Source organism: Neopsephotus bourkii, unplaced genomic scaffold (genome assembly GCF_033783945.1).
Source record: "Neopsephotus bourkii isolate Nb327-2 ecotype Australia unplaced genomic scaffold, CSIRO-AGI_Nbou_v1 NB_1139, whole genome shotgun sequence".
Taxonomy (NCBI): domain Eukaryota; kingdom Metazoa; phylum Chordata; class Aves; order Psittaciformes; family Psittacidae; genus Neopsephotus; species Neopsephotus bourkii.
This window is the reverse complement of record NW_026901625.1, coordinates 1,626,221-1,649,909: the sequence shown is the minus strand read 5'-3', so window position 1 is coordinate 1,649,909 and position 23,689 is coordinate 1,626,221. Positions and strand designations below refer to the sequence as shown.

The 23,689-nt window shown below is 43.3% G+C and overlaps 1 long non-coding RNA gene across 1 annotated transcript; it reads left to right on the top strand.

Moving 5' to 3' along the window:
- Positions 1-890: 890 nt before the first annotated feature.
- On the top strand, positions 891-22,128 carry LOC133217570 (uncharacterized). The gene is made up of 3 exons (XR_009726897.1): positions 891-1,370; positions 20,824-21,052; positions 21,505-22,128. It is a non-coding gene; the product is annotated as an uncharacterized LOC133217570 (long non-coding RNA).
- The last annotated feature ends 1,561 nt before the right edge of the window (positions 22,129-23,689 follow it).

The following is a 23,689-nucleotide window of genomic DNA, read 5'->3' as shown; positions in this document are numbered from 1 at the left end:
TTCTTTTTTTCTAAATCTTTGCAGTAATTATTTCATATTCTAAAAATATGTAAAGTAATTTTATTCTTTAGAAAAAAATTCTTTTTCAGTGGTTTTAAAAGCTCTACTTTTCCCAGTGAGTTTCAGCTACTTTCCGAGCACCTGAGCCTGGCATCCTCCTGAGCATTGGTACTTGTATTGCCCAGAAGCCTCAGCTGACATTCAAGCCCCAGGATAACAGATCATTTTCTCTCATTTCCCCCAGTGCATTGTTTCTGCTTGACCTGCTTTTAGAGACCAGTTTGGCCACTGCCTCCTTGGCCTCATCCTCTGAATTGAGGCACTGATAATGGCAATGTCATTTGGAGTAGTGCCTGAATATCAGCTCTGGTTAACATCACAGGTTTAGCAGCAGATAAAGGGGTGACGCAGGTGAGAGTTTTAAGCTTCTCTAATTGACTTGGTTTGTTTTTCAAATGTACAGGTGCTTAAAATTCCTGTTAACAATTAATCATTATAATGTATGGAGCCTGCATGGGAATTGCTGTTGAGTCATGCCTGCAGGTGTATTCAAGTCCCTGCAGTTGAGCTGTAAAGTCAGGGAGCTGGGGGCTTGTGGGTGTTGTTGGTGGGGTGCTGTTTGTGTGAGTAGCTGATTTTCTGCTGAGGAGTGTAGCTCAGGGAGAGGTTTCCTTGCAAAACAGATCTTGGAGTAATAGATAGCTCTGAAAAGTGGTGAGGAAGAGGTTGGTGACTGAGCAAGGTGACTTGAAGCCTTGTGTTTTCTGCATCTGTGTTAGCCAGCAATGATTCTTCTGGGATGGAGCTGTCAAGGACTGAACTTATATTCTGTGAGGAAAGACTTCCATTCACTTCAACCATGTTACTGCAGGAGGTATGTAATTCTGCTTGTCTAATATTCCCTTTCTCCATGTTGGAGAAAGGATTGGAGAAGTTCTGTGGATTTTACCCTGGGCTGAAGTCAAATGTCTCTATGGAACATAATAATGTAGAATCTGAAACAAATTGGAGGGGTGTTGTGTCTCTAGGTGGCATAAAGTGGCTGCTCTGATGGATCACCCCATAAACTGCTTTGCCCTCATCAGAAGGTTCTCTGGGCTGTTGTAGCATTGCCTTAGGGAAGTGTCCATTAATCTTGGCAGAACACTGGAATTGTGTGGGTGACAAAGATGTTCAGAAATCATGATGCCGGATAAAAATGCAGTTGTCTTCCAGAACACATCATCAATTTGTCTTTGAGAGATTAGCTATAAGGAGAGAACTAGAAATAGGAAGGAGAAAAGAGCATAACACCCCAAACCAGCTGGGTGAGTCAACCTGGAAATACAGATCTGGTCTCAGTAGGACCAACCAGCCCTTTGTTTTTGGAGGTAAGAAAATATGCAAGGTCCATCCATTGTTACACTCCCAGTGCCAGAGTGAAGTGTGACTTGCTTTGTACTGGTACAGCTCCACAGGCCAATTTGAGTCCTACAAAACCTGGTTGCCTCCTGAATTCTGTATAGAAGTTGAAAGCACAGAGGCAGCCTCTTAATGTCTCTTTTCTGCCACTGTTTTAGGAAATGTGTGCCTATGCAAATATTTCACAAGCAATTTGGGACCACTCAGGATGAATGATGCTTTGTAAAATATGATTATCTTTTGTAATACATCACCAACTCGTACTGCAGCATGATTTTTAACTTCCCTCAGGTTCTATAGCTAAGAAAATAAGCAGAATACTGAGTAGGGAAGATAAGTTTCATTAACAACAACATTGACATTGCATATATATCTTATAATTGCTATTCTAAAGGTGAAATCAATAGCTACACTTACCCAAGGACTGCAACATTGCTAAGAAATCCCACATACAAATTGTATTCAAGATGAATGTTTCTGCAGGCTGGCAAGCTGCTGTTTGCATGAGTGAGCTGCCTGATCTGCTACGTATTACTCATAAATCTGGGAGGAAAAAAAGTTATGTTTAACTCCTTTCCTACGAAAACATGGGCATTAGATTAGTGAGAGAAGGCAAACATAACAGATGAAAGCTATTATTGCTGGCTTCAGTTCTGCTGATTTCATTCCTTGAATATTTCCAGTCTGCTAGCTTAGAGAATCCATCTATTTCTGACCTTAACCTTGCCACGGTATTTATTGTATTTGGGTAGGGAAAGGAAGAATACGTGAAACAAACAAGTTGGGGGTAGAAACAAGATATCTACACGCACATTCAGGAACCAGTGATCTCCTTCTCATTTTAGATGGCATATTCTGAATTTGTTAAGACACCAAAGCTCTGATGAGGTCAGTGTGAGCCTGTGACAGACGGCTCTGAGATGGTTTGGAATAAACCAGGATTTGTTGTTGCCATACTTGCACTGTGCCTGCAACCTAATAGGGAGATTCCTTGGAAGAAATGAGCACTTGTGACTCTGCAAAGTCTGATGGATGAAACCAGTGGACAAGACATCCTCAGCTCTGTTACCTGAAAGAGGAATGGGCTTGTGGATGCAGAGTGAGGGCACATTAAAAGAGCAGACCTGACTCATAGCAGCTGAGACATGGGGTAATACAGATATTCATCAAAGCTGTAGTCCGTGAACATCTATCACCCAGAACTTGGTACGATCATTTAAAGTGTACGTGTAAAATGGTACCGAGTTACAATGGTGAGTGTAAATGCCAACACAAGGTCAAGGCAATGCAAGTCTGTTGTGTCATTTGTTTTCAGGTGTGTTTAAAGTTGGGTGGCCATTTAATCTCCCTCTAGAGAAAGCAGTGATGTGGTCTGTGATGCAGAAGACTAAAAAAAAGCTGGCTTCTGTTTAGATTCAGGGTCTGTAGAGGTAGTGCAGAAGCAGGTGGAGATCTGCTGACCCACCTGCATTAGAGGTAACCTCTTCTCATCAAGCCCATGCTATTAATTGTCCATCTGTATGTTTTTGTTGCTTGAAACCAACCATGTTGGCACTTGCATAAGTACTGTTACTGCAATCAAAGACCTTGGGGCTTTTATTCCTATATATGGTATTGCTGGTAAATGTCATCATTTCTTGCATTGTGCAAATGCTGCAGTGTGTTATGTTCCACTGTTTCAAAAGTGAGGTTAGAATTACATGACAAATGGGATATGTTAAGTAACACTATTAAATGAAAACTAGAGTCACAATGAACAGGGAAACAACAACTGCAGATGAGGATGGAGAGGCAGAGAGGTGCTAGTAGCTGCATTTGCTTTTTGCAGCAAGAATATTACATCTTCATTTTTTGCAATGCAGCCCTTGTGATAGGTCTGTGTGTCTCCATCTCCTGCTGTGGTACAGTGTGTTCCCCTAAGAAAAAGCAGATGAAGCTGCAGTTACCTTTTCAAAACACCCAGTTCAGGTCTTACAGCTTTGGTCTGCATTGGCACCAACTCTGGCTCCAGTATCTAGTGATGGATGACTTCAAAACAACTTTTACTTGCTTCCCTCTCCTCTGAGAGCTGCTGGGTCAACTTATGAGGAGAGTTCCCAATATTGACACCAAATGAGGTTTGAGGTGGTCTGAACTTTTATGCCAGAGAGATGGCACTGGCCTGGATAGTAGTGTTCATTTCTGAAGTGATATTTGCCTTTCCTGATAGGCAAAAAGGATTCTGTCTTAGGGTGAAGATGTGGTATCCAGGAACTCAAATCAGGCATTTCAATTAGTTGTTCAGTAAAAGAAAGGCTGAATTCTGGCCGCAGAGATGTGCACTAACTTCTTTGTGACTAAAGCTGTGTTTTCAGATCTGCTTTGCAAGGGTCTCTTATTGTAGATGCTCTGTGTCAGCAGTGAGCCTGATCAGAGCCTCACTGGAGGAGTATCTTGTATGCTCTGGCTGATGTTGAGAGGTTCTCATTACACTCAACCTACCCATGGCTGAGTGATGTCCCAGAGTCATTTGTCACTTCCACTGAAGGGTTTGGGAGAAGATTTTTTGAATGGAACTGAAACGTGTGAGATAAACTAAGCCAATTGCTGGAATTCCTTCATCTTTGGGGAAGGTAATCATGGAGGAGAAGATGGGAAGGCAGTACATCCTGCTCAGAGGAGGCGTAGGGCTTAGCAGACAGAATGCATTTGTACTGGAGAATGACAGCTGATAATCCAAGAATTAAATCTGTGTTGGTGCTGGTACTTCTATACATGTTTCTCAGTGTCTTGAAAGGCTGATGATGGGGAAATACTGTCCATGGAGCTGTGGCTCCTTGTGTCTCAGCCTGCTATGAAGCTGATTTAGGCAGTCATTTAAGGCCCGTGCTCTCTTTCTTTAGCCACATCTGCCCAATTAAATTCCATGCACTGACAGTGATGCTTTCAAAAGCTGCGAATCAATTCTTCAATCACTCCCCATTCTTAGCTGTGATTAAAAACATGTGTCCCCTAATTAAGCTAACGAGAAATTGTTAATTGGCACAAAACCCCCCTTGGAGTGTGCTCATTAATGTCACCATCACTTTGACAGGAGAGGGAATATAAATGAAGGGCAGGCAGTCTTAGCAGGATTTGAAATGGGACTTGTGGGTACAGGGTCTGTGTGCAGGGGAGCAGCTGTCACTCAAGGGCAGGAGGTGGTGGGACAGGGCAGCAGCAGCCAGACAGGGATGCTGAGGTGGTGGTCTCTGCTAGTGCTTTCTCTCACAACACTGTGCCTGATTTGAGTCATGAAAGGGGGTGAAATAGTTAAGGATTGGCTTCTCGTTATTCCCACTTCTACCTTTCTCTTTTTTGCTAATATTAGAAGCAATGCCTGCCAGTGCTCAGAGAGGCACCCACTTGGTTTTTCCTGTGGAAAAGGTTAAGTTTTAGTTTCTCATCATTTGTGTTAGAGGCAGAGTACAAGATTTCTGTGGAGACCAAAGCCCTGTATTGGTACCGGCTCTGCGGACACCCGGGGATTGGTATTCCCTCAGGAGCCTGCAGTTAGGGAGCTCACTGGACGTTCAGGACTCTTCTTCTTCAGTGTTTTCCCTAGGAAAGAGTGGGCCTTGTCACCAGAGTGTGGAAACCCTGTGCAGATCTTTGTGACATAAAGGAAGCTTTTGAATATGGCAAGCTTAAAATATTCAGCATCTCTCTGGCTTGGATTTTCAGAGTCCTGGTAGAAATGTTGTGGATAGCAGCAAACCTGCTGCGAGGATGTGTGTGGCTTGAGCAAAGTGGAGAAGCAGGACTGCAAAGGGCTACAAAGAGGTGAAAGTAAAGGCCAGAAGAGCCGCACATTGCCCCAGCTGCCTCGATCTGCTGCTTGTTGGTCAGTAAATCACTCCAGTTTTAGTGCAGGAGTTGTAGGAATTGGCATCGAGGAGTCAGCATTGACAGCATGTGAGGGCAGTGATAAATTCCCTCTTTGGGAAGGCAGGAAGATGCTGGCTTTGGTGGTGGTTTGTTGGGGGTGTTTTGTGTGTGTGTGTGTTCATTATAGACTAAAGAGCAGCATGTGCATTATGGGAACAAGAAAGCACAAGATGGGAGAGGCATTAGTAATAAACATGTGGGCTGTGCCAGCAGAGAAACCCAGCCTTGAGTCAGAGCCTGTTCCTTCCTCTCACTTCTCATCTAAGCCAGGCTGTGGGATTAGTGCACAGCTGTCTGCATCTGCCTGGGTACACTTGGTTTACGATGATGCATTGCTTCAGGCGAGGTCTGAAGTCCCATTTTCCTAATTCTCCTCGCATCCCAAAGGGACATTCAAAGAGTCAATGGCAATGTTTGGCTGCACAGCTCAGCTCATCTCGGTGGCTGAAGGAATCCTAGTCCTGGCACAGCACTTGCTGCCATATGCAGCCTTGCCACTGATATTTTCCTTCATACTTTTTCTTCTCTGCATGTTCATTTGAGGTATTCCTGTTCCAAGCTCATGTTCTGTCCAATATACTACCCAGGCTGTAGCAGCAGGAGTTGCCTCTGCTGCTTGAATGTTTGCTAATAATGCCTTTCCATCTGGATGCTCATCATATCCGCTAAGTGTATTTGTCATTTCTTCCATCCCGTTTCCATTCTAACATAAATAACAGACAGATTGGAACCCACACTGTCCTGCAAATTGGCAGTTGCTATTTTGACCACACTGACTTATTGGGATATAATAATGTATGCTCTTTTAAGGTCCTAGCCTGCAATGGGTAAAGCCCAAGTGCCATGGCAAGTGTCTTTCAATGGTGGTGACATGTAAACACTTTACATCTTAGTCATGGGTCTGGTCTGTCAGTGGGGAGATGACACAAAGTGAAAGCACACTGCTTGTATCCTGGTGCTTCAGGTTGAAGCCTTGCTAAGAAAACCTATCAGTTCTCTGCCAGATGCAATCACCTATTTCTTTCCATGGCTTGATGCACAAATGTCAAAAGTAAAACCTTGCTGTACTCCCTGATCTTTTGAGGGATGCGAGGGACCATTTTGATTACTTCTGCACAGCCGAGCAGGGCCCAGATCCTTAGGTATGATTTGAGTAAACATACTCTTGGAGTTTGTGAGCTAATCCTGTTTTTAGCACTTCTGCTCTCTCATTGTAAGTGTATGGAATCTTGCAAATATGGTGATATGAAAAATACTGTTATTTGTTCATTTTTCTGTACATCCAATTCCCAGGGTCATGTGAGCGTGTCTGTACATGGGAGATGTATAGCCCTGGGGAAAAATCCATGGTTGGACTGTTAGAGGTTATTTATCAGAGCTCCATTGAGTCACTCGTGTGACATTGCTGTTTACTTGGTTTGCAGGCTCTTAGGGTCAGAACTACAGCCTCACCTCCCAGTTTGGGTAGTTTGTGTGGCTACTCCAGGTCATTCATAGTACAAGGGAAGCACTGACAGAGGAGGTGGCATGAGGAGTGTTATCCCTCTTCATTGCAGTGAAGCGAGGAGGAAACTGGGCTGTGAAACTGTCTCAGGTCTGAGCTTCAGTGGATATTGATCTCTGCAGGGAATGGGAATTAATGTTTCAGATAGGTTTTCAATATATTACCTAAACTACAACTCTGGAAAGTGCTGATCTGAGAGACCACATCCTTGTTATACCCGCTGACTACCCCCAGCTGGAAACGTATCTCAAACCTTGCACAACTGACAGATTTGTCATCAGATCTAGTGTGTTCTGTCTAGGTTGATAAGGATGCCACTCGATGGATCACTCAAGGAGAGGTGTCTCAAAGAGACAGAGAAGAGCTCATATTTCTGCTCACTGAGGTGTTGCTGACACAGTTTAGCATGTGGTATCCAGCTCATTTAGAATTCAGTGCCGACTTCATCCGCATCATAAAGTGAATCCTGTTTTACAATTCCCTTGAACATTCTCTAAATGATGGCATCTGAAAACAAGCAGCACAGTTTATATGCTGGAATTGTGCTTCTGAAATTAATTCTTATCAGTATAATCCAGGATCTCAGTCAGACACACATGAACACAGCGATTGCAAAGATTGGGAGCTTGGAAATGAATCTTTTCTTGTATGAGGTTGCTGCTGCCTTGAGCCAAGACCCAGGTGTCTCCGCAGTTCAGGCCTGACCTCTCATTTCTGAAATCCCAAGACTACAGGATACAGGATGGATATAAACACATGTAAGCATTATAAATAAAGTGGAAGGGAAGATTGGATTTGGGGGAATGTGCATGTTTGTTCAGGGAGTATCTACTTGTAAGGAATCAAAGCTTGTCTTTGGAACAAATCAGTTCTACTGAAACAGAGCTATACTGGAATTCCTGCTTTAAAAAAGCTAAACCAAATGTAAAAAACTTACATTTTGCTGGGAACAGGAATTCAAAGTAGGCTTGTTCATAGCTCAGAGAATCTCTATGTTGGGTGGTAGAAATTTTCTGTATTTTATCTCTATCTTTTCTCCATGGTGAATTTTGTACCATTTCAGACCACTCTCATGCGAAATGGGAGAACTGGGGTGTGTTATTGCCCAAATGTTTATGGCATAGGAAAAGGTATTCTGCCCAGTTCTTCTCAGGAGAGTTGTATCATGCATCATATACCTTATCTTAGTGTTTCTTAGGGGATTTTTCTTACCAGTTGTTTGATACTCCTGTTGGGGATTTAACTTGCCCTGGCCCTTTGGAAGTCTGATTTCAGCTTGAGTGCCTGACTTGCTCTTCTAGTACAAATCTGTGCCTAATTATCTTCTGCCTAATGCTGCCATTTCCCTGGCATGTGATCCTGGCCTAAAAAGCAGATTCCTCTGTGTGTGTGGAGATTTATGACATGTCCCATTTGTAAGTCAATTTAGAACTTCCCATATTTTAATAATTCAGAGCCAAAAGGGGTTTCAGTGTGACACAGTCTTGATCGCAAGAACGCAAGCAGTTGGCCAGTGATTGCTAATCTGTGATTCAGTAAGTGATGGATAACTGCAAGTTAATGGTGGGGCTCTGAACCGGGCATTTGTGAATGCAGCAAGTACATATCTCCTTTAATGTATTCTTTATAAATTATTTGCTGGGACTTTCAGCTCTGCTATGCAGCAGCCAAGGAGGGGTGAAAATAAGTCCTTAAACAGAGAGAAATGAACCACAGAGATGCTGCAAGGGCTGGAACAGCTCTGCTCTGGAGCCAGGCTGAGAGAGCTGTTCTTCCTAGAGAAGAGAAGGCTCCTTGAGGGGAGACCTTAGAGCAGCTCCAGTGCCTAAAGGGGCTGCAGGGAACCTGGAGAGGGGCTTGGGACAAGGGCCTGTAGGGACAGGGCAAGGGGAATGGCTTGAACCTGCCCGAGGGGAGACTGAGCTGAGCTCTTAGGCAGAAGCTCTTCCCTGTGAGGGTGCTGAGGCGCTGGCACAGGGTGCCCAGAGAAGCTGTGGCTGCCCCATCCCTGGCAGTGCTCAAGGCCAGGTTGGACACAGGGGCTTGGAGCAAGCTGCTGCGGTGGAAGGGGTCCCTGCCTATGGCAGGGGGTTGGAACTAGGTGAGATTTAAACCACAAAACCTTTCTGTTGCCCCACACCCCTCTCGAGTCTGTCTCACTGATGACTCTAGATCTTCACTGGGTGCTCTCAAGTTCTCTTTGTGCAAGATGCTCCCTTTGATAGGGTGGGGATGAGCCCATGGGAGCTGGTCCCCATCGCTCAGTTCGGCGTTGCTCTGCTCACAGCCCAAGCAGCTGGGAAACTGGTTCTGAAGTTTCAAAGAGAAGATGTTGGGATTTAGTCTTCTGTGACCAATGGATTAGATGTGATTATTCCAAAATGCTATCTACATTTTCATCTTGCTTTGAAAACAAAACGAAAAGAGGCAGCCCATTGAATAGTTATGAAGAGAGAAAAGTGTCTCTCCTTAATGCAACTTACTCCTGATTGCCTGTTTGTTCTGTTCTGAGGAACTTAGGAAGTTGTGGTGGGAAGTTGGGAGGCTTTGATCAATGCATTAAAAATCTCAGCACTTAAAGTGTGTCTTGATAAATAATAAATCATGTAGTTGGTGATTAGTTTTTGTATCGCAAAGATAACTTTGGTACAAGCATGGAAATACTCTGAAGAGCAGATTGTTCTTGGTGAGGGAGGGTATCATTACTCTTTGTATCTGGTACTAGCAGTAAATGTGGCTGTGGTGGGCAACTGATACTGCTAGGCCTAAAAAACTCAACCCAACCACAGAACTCAGTAACTGTATTCCACCTTCTTTGGTCACTTGGAGGAATACGGTTTGTCCAGTACCTGGATATAAAGCACTGCTTGAAGGCCTTTACCTTTGAGCTGTCTTAGGTCTTAAGGTCTTAGCTTGGCTGTCTTGTAGCTGCGGCCCTTCCTGAGCAAGCTGGGACATGCTGCTCTCAGAACTGGGCAAAGGAATCTACAGTAATGCTGCTGCTTGTTATTAATTGTCCTTTTCCAAAAGGATGCAGGTTGTATGTTACCATTTTCCATGCCTTTGATAGGAACTCGAGTCCTTCATTTGATCTTGCTGTTTTCCTCTTTGTTGTTTGCTACTCTAGTGCATTATCAGCAAAACCAGCTTATTTTCCATGATAACTCAATACTTTGGTATGATTTGTTTGCAATCCACCTAAACCTTTCTGTTTGCCAAATACCCTGTACTCTTAATCCAGGCATGAGCTGAGCATCCAAACGTGGGGTTTATGCAAAGTCTCTCTAATGCCAGGCAGCAAGCCTGGCCTGCAGGGATTCCTGTCTCTGTGCAGGCTGATTTTCATGCAAACTGAGTCTGCTGTGATTAAAGAAAAATAAAATTGGACATCACTTCTGTCCTCCCTCATCTGTACAGGCAAATTCCAAGCAACATTTCTTTACAGTTCCGAAAGATCTGAATGCTTGTTTCTTCTGTCTTGGTTCAAAACGCTGAAATATAACAAGAAAAGCCCAATTCTGTTCAACTTCAGGGAATTTTGTGGGGGGAAACCCCCCAGAAGCCCCAGCTATCTATTGAAAAAACCCTCCAGGCTTTTAGAAATACAGCCCACGGGAGCTGGTAGGATCAATCAGGTTGGAAAAGACCTTTAAGATCATCAAGTCCAGCTTTTATCCCAGCACTGCCAAGGCCACCATGAAACCATGTCATTAAGGGCCTCGTCTTCACTGCTGATTATCACTTCATATTGTGAGTGACATTATCAGCATTAAACATTAAGGCTTTTGAATCAAATTCCACTTTCTCTTCTGAAATCCTCTTTTATGCTTAACCCTTAACGTGCACTTGCTTAAAACTTTCTCACACTGTTACACTGTTTTCTGTGAGTTCTAGGACACCTTCTCTTAAATATCAGGAATATCTAGTATGTCCTAATATCCCCTAATATAGAAATATCCTAGTATTTCCTAACATCTCTTAGATTTTAGGAGGAAGCTCTTCCCTGGGAGGGTGCTGAGGCGCTGGCACAGGGTGCCCAGAGAAGCTGTGGCTGCCCCATCCCTGGCAGTGCTCGAGGCCAGGTTGGACACAGGGGCTTGGAGCAAGCTGCTCCAGTGGAAGGGGTCCCTGCCTGCGGTAGGGGTTGGGACTGGATGAGCTTTAAGGCCCCCTTCAACACAAACCAGTCTGGGATCCTGTAGTTTTCTCCAGAGTGCTGCCATCACTGGGATGCCGGTGCTGCCCATTGAAACAAACACTGCTGGTCTGAAGATCTCTCCCCATCTGGACTGGCTGAATGGTCATTTTAAAAAGTGAATTTATGCTTTTATTATTTTTCCTAGTGTTTGGTTGTCAGTACCTGCTGTGGCTGGTTACTGACATAGCTGCTGGTCCTGGTCGTATAAATGGAAGTGTTGAGCATATAGCAACAATCCAACCAACATCATAGGCTGGTCTTAATTCATAACCTGCCCTCATTTGTTCATATTGGAGGTATAGGCTGACTTTTAAGAGTGTTACACATAGGAGAAATGAAGGAAAAATTAATCCCTTTAGCATGGAAAAAGGTGAATTGGTGCCTATTTGAAACACCTCATGTTTCATTTCTTTAACTTGTTATTCTGGATAATGTTCTCAGAGGCTCCTCACACAAGGATCCCGGAGGTAAACAACCAGTATCTAATGTGATGATCAAAGTGCTTTAGTTAATTGTTTTTCATATTCAGTTTGCCAGTAGCTACACACTGGAGAGTGCGTCCCTTCACTCGGGTGGCTTGGAAGAGAGCAAACAGAGGGTGCATCAACCCACAAGTGGCACAACAGGCCCAGCACAGGGGAAATATTCTTGGGAGGAATGTCTAAGCACAGACAGTGGATCTGTGGTTCTCGTCAAGGTAAATGAGCAAATATTGCCAATGTTCATGTGTCACATACTGTCATTCTCTAATGACTTCAAACCTTCTGTGAGCACTAGTGCATCTCCCTTTGTGTATTTACATACATATACACTCAGTCTTGAAAGTAAAATCTAATTTTCTAGATACTGGAGCTATCTATAAAGGTAGATATGTGTGCTGGGTTTTTTTTTCTCTTTCCCTTTCATAGTCATAATGCGTTTTGTGATTTCTTTGCTTTACAGCATCCTTTAGAATGACACATTCTATCAGTTCTCTGGGTAGTATTGATGTTTTGCCCTTTCAAACATGTCATTTGATTTTCTGATGTTCCTCTCATTTTCCATCTGTTTTCTTGTAATGCTTTCATTTGGTGGCAGTTTCTCATTGGCTTCTCAAAGGTTTATTCCAGGAGTTGCCTTGAGCTTCTTTTTTTTCCCCCTTTAGTTTTGAAGTGTTTGACATGCAACCCAATTCTTACCAAGCACAAATGGTGCAGGGCCTGTTCCCACTGCAGTCTGAGTGGGGGATTTCAGCATGCAGAGCATGTTTTCTTGCTCCAGGTTCACACTGGTTTCAATCAAAGAACAATTTTTAAAAGCAAACGAGAAGGGAAAAAAGCCCCATTGAGATGTTTGATATTGTGGGCATGGCTTGGAGACATTTCCCCCAGAAAGGGAATCCTAGGATACTGGAAAACTGTAAGGAAGCCTGTGATTCCCTACTCCTCCTCTGGTTTTCCTGTTGTGGGGACGATATTTGTGCCATCCTGGTGCTGGGCTGGTGTTTGTGTGTTAGAGATGGGACTTCTGAAGTGTAGGTGCTGAGCAGCTTCAGTCAGAAAATGAGCATGGTTCCATGTAAGGACCATGTACTATGGAGTCAGGGATAAGCATGGACCTGTACCTGTCCTATTAATGACTGAGTGAAGGTTCACATAAAACCAGACTGAGCATTTCTATATAGTCATAGAATCACAGAATGCTTTGGGTTGGAAGGGACCTTAAAGACCATCCCATTCCTTGAGAAACAGTTTTCCAGCTGGCACAAGTTTCAGCCAGAAACCACAAACTTGCTCTGTTGCAAGGTCAAAAAAAGCCCATGGAGATTCTGAAATAGGTGGAAAATGCCTCCTTGTGTGGAAATACCAGCATTTGGGTTCATCATGGCCATTGTATACCAGCAAATATAATAAATGTGAGCAGGATTTTCCTCTTGGCCTTGTGAACGTAGCTTCCAACTGTTTGCTACTAAATAGCTCCTTTGGAAATAGATTCCAGCTTCTGTTCAGAGTGTCTGAATGTGAAAGCCCTGTGTGGATGAGAGCCATTCCAGTCTGACTTCAACAGCCTAAGCTGAGATTTCTCAGTAGTATAGGAAGATATTTAGGTAAGTCCAAGATACAACCTCCATATTATCTCCAACAGTTTTTCCCAGGTCTAGACCCATCAAGGATGACTTAAGGGATGAGTGATGTTCAGCTGCATTAGCATAGCAGATGGAATATTATTCCAGCCTGGATGAGAGTTTACCTCCAGCCTCAGCAGATGTCAGTTTATAGGAACGAGCAACAGCAACACACAATAGATTTTATTTTCCTTGTAACCTGTCTTCATTACAAAACATCTGCACACATTATATCCCATTCCAGATGTTTAAAATTAATGCTGTAGCAAACAGCTCACATTTTGCCTTTCACTGATAATTCTTTCTTCTTGTCAGCATAAAAATTAGGTCTGATAAAACTAAACCCCCTTCTGATGGTTTCAGTGGCACTGAGAGGAAGTCTATTACACTATCAATTCCAGTCCCATGGGGTGCTAAAAGGAGCAATAAGACAAGACAGCTTGTCACATATTTATGAGCTTATGAAGCTTTCGCTGTCCCTTTTGTTATCCCTTCCCTTGGCAGTGCAGGGAGACTCTGAACCTTGAATTAATGCAGAAAGGATGAAGATCTCCTTTCCGGTACATACGTCCTGGGTACTTGGCAGTTTGTAAATGTCACTATTGGAAACGGGGAAAAGAAGTTGTATAGTTGTAAGCCATCAAGGCTGTCATTGTCACAGGCTCCCTAGAAAATGTATTGAGCAGTAATGAATAACAGATAAAGGACATTAAGATTAAAGGAACTTATATTTTATCTTCTCAAAAATCTTGGATGCATTTCTGAAGGGTGCCCTGCAAAGTCTTTTGTACACAATAAGCTGTAAATCCAAAAGCTACAGAACTTATAGTTGTCCTTTCATGTAAATATGCAAGCCCTGAATAATGGCTGAGAAATTATTCAAAGAACAATTACAGCAATTGATCTTGAGATGTTTTGTGGCATCTTTCATTTTTCCTTCTTCAAAGCTCTTTCTGTGGCACATCATCTTATTGAAGCTACTGAAAGCAAAGCAGCTTACTGGTCATTATTAAAGATTAAGAGTTCATTTAATTGTGAAGGGCATCTGGGGCAGGGGGAGGAACAAGCATGTATATTCACATGGATGTGTCCATACACACACACATGCAGAGATATTTATATATACAGACATTCCTGTATGTCTATAGGTGTGTAAGGTCTATCTCAAACACCCTGTAGCTGCACAAAACTCCTATTGGTAAATGGTATTGAGCTGATCAGGTGATCTTTGTGTATGGATTTAGTTCTGGTCCAGATAAATGTGGCTTTGCTTGACCTAAAGGAGGAGATGCATCCCTTCCCCCAGGGGCTGCCTGGCAGAGCAGGCTTGTGTAGGCCAGAAAAAGAAATATATCTTTGTTTAATTTAGTGTGACTTGATTGTTGACTCAATTGCAGGTCAGCAGCGTACCCAGAATCATCATATAAATCTTTTTCTCTGCCATGTGAGGGAGAAAACAGATGGACACTGGAGTATATTAATGTTCATTCTCCTTGGGAATCAATAGGAATCTATATTTTATAAATGGGTCTACTAAACACAAGAGAAAATTCATGAAGCAGAGGTAGAAAGAGGGAGAGAATGAAAAGGCAGCTAATTCCTTTCAAACAACTGATTATTATCAGCATCCTGGAGACATATGTCCATTGAAGGCCTGATAGAGCAGAAGGCAAAGCTGCTGCATTTACTTTCACTAGGCTGATTGCATTAGCTATGCAGACACATCAGGCCTCATCCTGTTATTCCTGGAGCACCCTCAGTTCTAAATGATACTTATCACCTCTAGGTACAAAGCTGCTGTTTTTTATTCAGCACCTACCAATAGCAATGGGAATCTTCTCTGGCTTCAGTAAGAACTGGATCAGGTCTGTGATGTTAATTAAATGTAGCATAAATGGAGAACACAGCAAAGGGAGCATGCGATAGGAAAGAACCACAGCAAAGGAGAGGGAGGATGGTTTGCAGGTAGTCTTGATGGGAATGACGTTTAGTGGGAATAGGATTTGGGAGGCACAAATAAATGCTAGGGCTGAAGTGAAGCTCACAGGGAAGAGAGAAAACTGCACGTATTCACGGAAGAAAAAGAATAATGATGAGAAAGAAGTAGAAGAATAAAAAGTGAAAGGGAGGGAAATGCTAAGCTGAAACAAAAATCAAATCGGGCAACAAATTGAGCTCAGAGAGAAGTGGAAGCCCATCAGAAATAATGTTTACAAATGGAGCTGTTGCCCTGCCTTGAAGTCAAGGATCTGTTTTACTTAGACTCAAGCCACACTTTTCTACCTTCTTGAAGGGTTTGTCCTTTTCTCTGCTCTTGCAGCCTCTGTGGGTGCTGGAGGACTCCCTCCTTAGTGCAGAGACCCCTCCAGAAAGCAGTTGTGTGGAGCCTTGTTTTTTCCCCTCACTTCCCAAGGTGCACACTCAGCCAAATCTCTCCCTCCATCATTCATCCCCATCCCATTTCTCAGGAAGGATTAAAAAAAAAACCCCAAACCAGGAAGAATCATTGTGCATAAAACTGTAGCTCGATTTCCATAAAAAATAGAATTAGAGAACACTAGAAATGAGAAATATTAGCCTATAACACCACATGCTTCATCAAACCCCAGCCTTGCAAGATGACAGCAGACATCAGTAATTGCCAAAGCACCAGCTTTATTTATAGGTGTGGGGGAGAGAAATGCACTGCTACAAACTGCAAGTATGGATAAACTATCCAGCTCATGGAGAGAGCCTCTTTCATTTTCAGTGGCAGAAACTCCATAAGTTTGTAGTCCTGTTGAGGCACTCAAGATTAGTAGAAAATAATACACTAATACTGTGTGCAGATCTCATCTTCATGGTGCACTTGGCTACTGCTGGAGAGAAACAGGCTTTGGGTATCTGCATGGATCTGCATGGATGATTTGGGTTGGAAGGGACCTTAAAGCTCCTCCAGTTCCAGCTGTCTGCCGTGGGTAGGGACACGTTCCACTAGACCAGGTTCCTCCAAGCCCCATCCAATCTGGTTATAGGTAGAGGCAATAGGAACAGAATCCAGGCCTTACTGGCTCTTCTTTTGGTATTTTTTGCTACTTGATGTTTCAGAAAGTCATTACGAGATTTTTTTTTGCTGCTTGTTCTTATGCCAAACCAGAGGAGTTTTCAATGTACTATGGAAGAGGTGGGTCTGATGCAGGTGGATAGACACCTCTTGTCTCCTGGTGCAGCCAGGTGACCCCCAGGACATTACAAAGACTGTAGCTGAATTAAATCCCGTTGTTTCCATGAGGTGAGATCTGCCTGAGGCCTGAGCTGGTTTGAATTAAGATTTTAAGGATCAAAAGGATTGTATGGGGAGCACAATGTGCTGCTTTCGTGCTGCAGCCATGGCCAGACAGGATCTTTTTCACCAGCTTTCTCAATGCAGCTCCATGAAATAAGACCCTGCTCAATAGAACAGTCACTTTAGAAAAGCTCACGTGTAAGTGTCAAGGCCTCTCTACAGGCTTGTTAAGACTCTTGACAAGTTGCAGACCAGGGACTTGTGCTCCTGATGTCTAAATTGTTTGTGTCTGTGTGCAAACCCTGTACTTCAGTCTTGCCCAAGCAGTCAGATAGATATGAGTAAGAACGTGAATGAGCTGATGCTGTCTGTACCTAAAGAGTGACCCCACAGGCAATGTGGTGCAGATATAGTGAGGTACCTTGGAGAACCTCAATCTGCCATATGCAGTGTGAGGTTTGGAGACATGAAACTAGATCTATTTTAAATTCAGGGCAGGCAAGAGCTCCTCAAGCTTTTCAGATGGTTTTGTGCATCTGGCAAGAGTCACTGGCTCCAAAAACCACTGTAAATCCACAATTTAACGCAGCAATGGAAAACTCGGTTTGACCTTCTTAATAGCTACTGGGCTACAGATGGGTTTTGCCACCACAATGTAAATGATTTTATTTACAGCATGATAGGAACATTTGTTAAGCTGAATTCTGCAGTGTGTTTGTAATACTTGTGCTGTGGATTCCTAAAACAATCTGTTACCACATGTATGATAATGGATGGGCTTAATCAGGGAGTGGAGTACATTTTCCTCCCAGTGTAGCCTATTAATAACCCCTGTTTAATTACAAAGGCCAGGGTGGTCACAAATATGTGGAAAATCTGCAGTACTCTTCTGCCTCTTCCAGAGAGTTAGGAAGTTTGCTAAGATAAATGATCCCATTTTCTCCATGCATCAGTTTATTCATCTGTATAATGGCAGTATTAAATCCACTATAGAGGACAATGACAAAGATGAATAAGGCAAAATTCCTGCCTGTGCCTCAAAGGTGATGGAAGGGAGAAGCTGCTAATCCTTTGTGGAAATCCTGGGCAGCAGTGAGGAATATGCATTCCTAGTGCCACAATACACCAACTTCTCAAGCTGGTGGAAAAGGAGCAGTAAAAGGGAGCCCAGTGCTGAGCTACTGGAGCACAGCAAAGTTTGGACACCTTGGTCTTTGTTAGAGGGTCTCATTGATGGGAACTGATTATCTCTGAGTTACCGTTTACATCTCTGAAAGTGATGCAAGTCTTTAATCATTATCCTGAAATCACAGAGCGGCTCCAGACACACACCAGCCTCCTTGAAAGACTTGTCAAGCCAGAAACAGTAATTCACAAATTCACTAAAATTCCCTGCTCCAGCGAGCAGTGTGACAGCTCTGCCGACCGCGGGAACGTTTCTATTCAAACTGCTTTGGTGCTGGAGCTATAAATATCCCTGCAATATTTCCTGCTTCAGAACATAAAGACAGCTTTACAGTGCTGATAAAATAGAAATTACTTTCTCTCTGAGGTCTAGCTGGAATTTTAATGTCTGTTTTGCAATAAAGCAGCTCCTACACAATTTGATTTGAGGGAAAGAAAACAAACGGTCTAATTTAGTTACAGTAATGACTCCTCTTGCAGGGTTGGCCACAGCTGAATCTGTGGTTGCAGCACTGTTAGAGTTAGTAGTGGTGAGCCCAGAGATGATTTTTATAGTAATATGCATTTTTTCTTATCCTTTCAATACAGATAGATAGCAGTGCTTAATTACAGGTTTAGAAAAACAAGGACCGAGAAAGGAAAAGGTCATTAAAGTTTACAACCTCTAACAGTGTTTCTGTAAAAATGACTTGTCACAGCTGTAAAGCCGCTGACCAGAGATGACACAGAGTTAAAAAGGTTCTTCAATTGAAAAGCAAAATTGCAACTACTGGGCTCATCAACGTTGCCTTTAATTATTCCATAAATGTCACCCTGGCTCTTGTTAGCTCCTGCAAAGCAAAGGGAGAGAAAAACGAAGTCTCGTTTTCCCTAGCGTTCACCTTTGTGTTTGTAGGCTGCAGACAGCAGGGTGGGGAAGAGACCTGGAACAATGAGAAGGGTAAGGAGTGGAAAATAATGATTTTTCATTTGCGTCATGGCACAGGCAGATTCTCTTGAGCACAGGTGCTAATAAATAATCCCAAATGCTAAAGAGTGAGGCTCGATGATCTGGCACACTGTCGGTGTTGCAGGATGAGCCACAAAGCCCAGGACTCCCCAGGTTTGAACTGGATTAGCTCTAAGTTCCCTTCCAACCCAAACCAGTCTGTGTACCTGGGAGATGTCTTGAGAGACCATTGCTGGTGCCTTGTACAGGACCAACCTGTCAATGGCCACTTCTGTGATGGTCACTGTGGGGTGTGAAGATTCATTTCCAGCTGTCCTATGTAGGCTGTCCATGAGGTGAGATCTGCCTGGTGGATGTTTCAGAAACCAGTGCCTTGAAGCATGCAGCCTTCTCCATGGCTGTCTGATAGGTGGGATCAGCTCACAGCTGGGGTCCTCCTCCTGCTCTCATCGTCACCCTGGGGTTGCAAAGGAGTTTGAACTGTGAGGCTGAGGGTGTCTAAGTGTGGTGGATGTAAGGTGGTGTCTGACTTGAGCCCATCACCCAGCAGTGCCCCTTCACAGATATCTTTACCTTGCTATGCCTGGACACAACCCGAGTTGCATATATCGATCTCTGTCTATTTTTCACTTACACTAAGTGTAACTGGATGCTCTCACTGCAGGGACCCATCATGCAGAAGTCCCTTCCCACCCACTCCCTCCTTTGGTACAAATGATGCTGGAAAAGATGCAGAGCAGTTGTAAATAAGGTGAAAATGTGGACGAAGTGGCAGAGGTGGGGCAGTGTGTCAAAGACAAGAAATGCTGAGAAGAGAAGGTTTGTTTCTTCTTCCCTTCTCTGCTGGGTTTATTTGTTGACTGTTTAGGCTGCAGGTTCTCTTTGCGTGCCTGTGAAATGCCTAGCATGCTTCCAGGGCTCCATAAATAAATAATAACTCTTTAGAATCTTCTAAAAGATACATAAGTGTATTTCTTTTCATAAACGTAAGCTAAAGGTAATGGAGATCTCAATGTTTTTCTTTCACTGACAAACCAGCAGTAGGACCGTTGTGTGGGACTCCAGTGAAATGAAGTAGAAGTGTTATACATTACTTCTTTTAAGGAATTAGAATCTATAGTGCTGCAGTGAATGCTGGTTTTTAGATATTTAAAATAAAAATAAATCCCTGTGTATTTTTTCTCCTTTCAAAAGGAAATGTGTAACAATGGCTTTAGACAGTGTTACGTATATCAGGCAATCACTACAGGGTTGCATTTCTCACGCTAAACGTATTTTGTGGCAGGGAAAATAAGTTGGATGTTACAAAACCATCTTGAACTGAATTCTGTTCCCGAAAGTCTCTACTGCAACCCAACACATAATGGCTTGGGGGAAGAACAATATAAACCATGCACAGTTCCAGGCAGAAGGCTTTTTCTGTGGAAGTGGACTTGCTGATTGTACTGCCTGATAGACGGAATGTAGGTAGATGGGGTTTGTTCTGGAATGCTTTAAACAAAACATGCTCCTGAAAGAAGCATTTTTGTGTTGAAGGAAAGTCTGGCAGAGATATTCTTTTATAGAGGAAATGCTTTTATTGTAGAGTATCGATGGTTTATTAGATCTTTTTGGACTGGTCACCCTGCTTTGACTCTCATGGGCTCTAACCACTTCCTGGGGTCTCACCAATGTTCATTAAAACCAGATGTCTGTAAGGAGACTTGAATTTTACTGGATGGACATCATCCACTGGAAAGAGCATAAAGAAACATAGATCAAGAATGTTCCTAGCAAGAAGAATGACATAGAAATGTGTGATAGGAGAGGAGAAAGAAGCTTTTTCAAGCTTACCCCAACATAATTCCAGAATCTGACCCCAGATTTGGGGTCCAAGCATGCCCATAAGTTACAGTGAACCTGAAAAAAGGAGGACAAATACCATATACCTGTGTTTAAAATCCATTCTGGTCATACCCTGGCAAACAGATGTCTCATTCAGAAGCTGGACTTGCACGTTAGTTGAGGATACTGTAGACCTGCCCATGGAGAAGGGCTGAATCCTGTTTTTTCTGCCAGTCCTATTCAATATGGATGTTCAGGGCTATCCAACCAGAATTGCATTTAGATTACATTACATTATACAGTAAGTGGCAAATCATCACTGCTGCCTTTGACATTCAGTGTAATAACATTAACCATGATGAATTTCCTTTTACTATTCATGTGGCCTCCATACATTATTTCAGCTGGATTCCATTGTAACATAGCATTAATTAATGTCTGCTGCTTATCGAGTGTTACCCATTTCTACCTCCATCCCACTCTTTAGTTCTTGAAGAATTGCACATAGAAATGCTGCACAGGCTGTCAGTGATGCCAGGCAAGCTTCAGAGGATGTAAGGAGTCAGGTTACATTTCTGATGCCAGTTGCCCCCCCCCGGACTTATCTTGTACAAATAGCTGCTTTTGAGGTTAGCATTGAACTGATGTTTGCTACAGAGGCTGAGGCTATTTTCAAGAGTGATCACAAGCAGGAGAGTGGCTCTGCAGATGATTCAGTGAGTTTCCTTATTAATTCCCTTTCCATTCCAAGTGCATCTTTTGTGTTCCCCCCTTGGAGCTGCTGGATTACAGTGTATGGCTGAAATGAAACCCAAGGGCCAGCTCCAGCAATCTCCCAGGCTTAGTTTTCAGGTGAGGGTACCCACACAGAAATGTTGTAGGGGACCAGAAGGGCTTATGTGAGGCTCTGCAATGAGCAGGCACATCGCCCTGCCTGGTGAACTCAGAGGTGATTACCAAAGCACAAGTGATAGTGGTGGTTTTTTCCCCCCGCAGTTTATAGTAACGAAAATCAAAGTGCAATGTATTGAAGTTCTACTTTCCCCCTGTGATGTCTGCACAAAGCCCTGTCCTCTTTGTAGTATGTTGAATTTGGCTTCCTTTACTGCATTTAATTAGTTCATGGTCCTTTGACCCGTCCTACCACAAGATGTCATCCTTCCGACAGGTAGGGACACGGTTCTTGTCACCGTGGCTGTCTTCTGCTCTGGGAATCCCAAGTCTGAACTTGATATTTCTGTCGTGTCCTGCTTTGAAGGACCTCTACAGTCATTCTGGAGTGATTTATGGTGGCAGCTTTTCTCCAGAAAACAAAGCCATTTCATCCCAATGGCTGATTTCCTGCAAGGTTTGAAAACTCATGACACCAAAGGAGAGGGTTTTCTGTCCAGAGAAACAAACATCAGATTCCATACAGCAACCAGAGAGCAAGAGTTAAACCATGCAAATGACTCTAATAAGCATAATTTAAACCCATGGTTTTCTCTTTATGGCAGTTTCATATTCTGTGTTTTATGTTCTAATTTTCCACCTTTTAGTCTTGCTTCTTTCTTTTTTGCTGCAAAGCCGTATCTCAAATGGGAGGGCAATTACTAGGCAAGCATGTAGTTCTTTAATTGAAACACTTATAGGTGTACACTTAAAAACTATAAAGACTTTTATGGAATAGCAATGCCTTAATAGGCTCTTGTGTATGTACATTGTAATCTAATTCTTTACTCTTTCAGCATTGCTAGGAGAAGCTCTTAATTTACGGTTACAATGAGCAATAAAGCAATAATAGTAATCTAAAGGTGCAATATCCCTTGTTTAGGGGGCATTTATGGTTATGTATTAAAACTATAAATATATCAAGATGCTGCAGAACTGATCTATATAAAATGAAAGATAAGATCTCTCCCCTATAAAATGTGCTTATTTTTTTCCAGCAGAAAAGCAGCCAAATGCTTCTGGTTAATATCAAATCCCAGTGCTCAGCATGAATGGCAGCAGAGGCTACTTAACAGGGCCTGATGAGGATTTAACTGACCTCCTCCCATCTCTTCCAGTTTAATTTTACCATGTGTGCAAGGCTGGAAAGCAAGAGGAATCTTACTTTAGTGTTGAGCCTAATTCGCAGGTGTTGATAGGTACCTAAAAGTCCTTCCAGAACTGGAATACCTCTAGTGCATTCGTGACCATTAACTGCTTGCTTTCTGTAAGGATTCCTTTATTTTCCCTGTATCATGTCCAAATTCGAAATCTGGTCTTCATTTGTTCTTATTTCTTTGGGATTAAAAGCCCTGTTGCTGCTGTGATTAAGTCAAGCCCATGCTCTATCCTGCGGATCTCAGCAGACTGCAGCCAAGTGGTTCTTTACGCAGGAGGAAACAAAGTTGTGGGATTCAGTTCAGTTGTTGCTGGAGAGCCTAGGGAAGCCCTGCAGTGAGTAAGTGGGAATCCCTGTGGTCAGTATTAACTTGAATGATCGTTATAGGCGAGATGTTCTTCAGGCAAGTCCCATGCAGTTTATTTCCCTCATCCCATTGAAATCCATGAGAACTGAGCATCGTACTCCCCTGCTGTTCTTTGTGCCCCCCTGACACAGGGTCTGGGTATTGAACACTTTATGAGCATCATCAGCTGTAGAGATTTTTTTCCTGTGGGGATTTACCTGTACAGGTATTAAACCCCTGACTTGGTTTTGTGCTTTCCTGTGGTAGTGCTGAGAAGAGATGGGACGGCTCACGCACGTGCAGCTTCATGCAGATGGCCTGCAGCAGGGCATCCCAGCATGGCAGTGTCTCTGGAGCTGGCTTGTTTCACCTGGAAGCCAGGAACATTTCCTAGGACACTGCTTGACAGACTCAGTGAAAACCACTTCTTTTTAAACAAGTCAGAATATGAAAGGGTGACAGGAAGGGATAATTACCTTGTCTGAGCCAGGTCTCTGGGCAGACACAGTGACATTTCAGAAATCCAAATGGCTTTGTTGTGTTATGATTGGGAAAAGAATGGAGGGCAGAGCCCCTGACATTACAGACGGCAAACAATTTCTTGGTGAAGGCAGCAGAGTCCCTCTCTCTGACAGACACAGAACCCTCCCTGTTGCTTTGCTATGTGAGTCTCCATCGGGAGCAGACGTGTCTGGTGGCTGTGCTGCTGCCTTCAGCCTCAAATACCTTGCAGTGGTTTAGATTGGAAGGGACTTTAAGCTCATCCAACTCCACTAGAGCACGTTTCTCCAAGGCCCATCCAACCTGGCCTTGAGCACTGCCAGGGATGGGGCAGCCACAGCTTCTCTGGGCACCTTGTGCCAGCGCCTCAGCACCCTCACAGGGAAGGATTTTTTCCTGATGTTCAGTAGTTGGTTC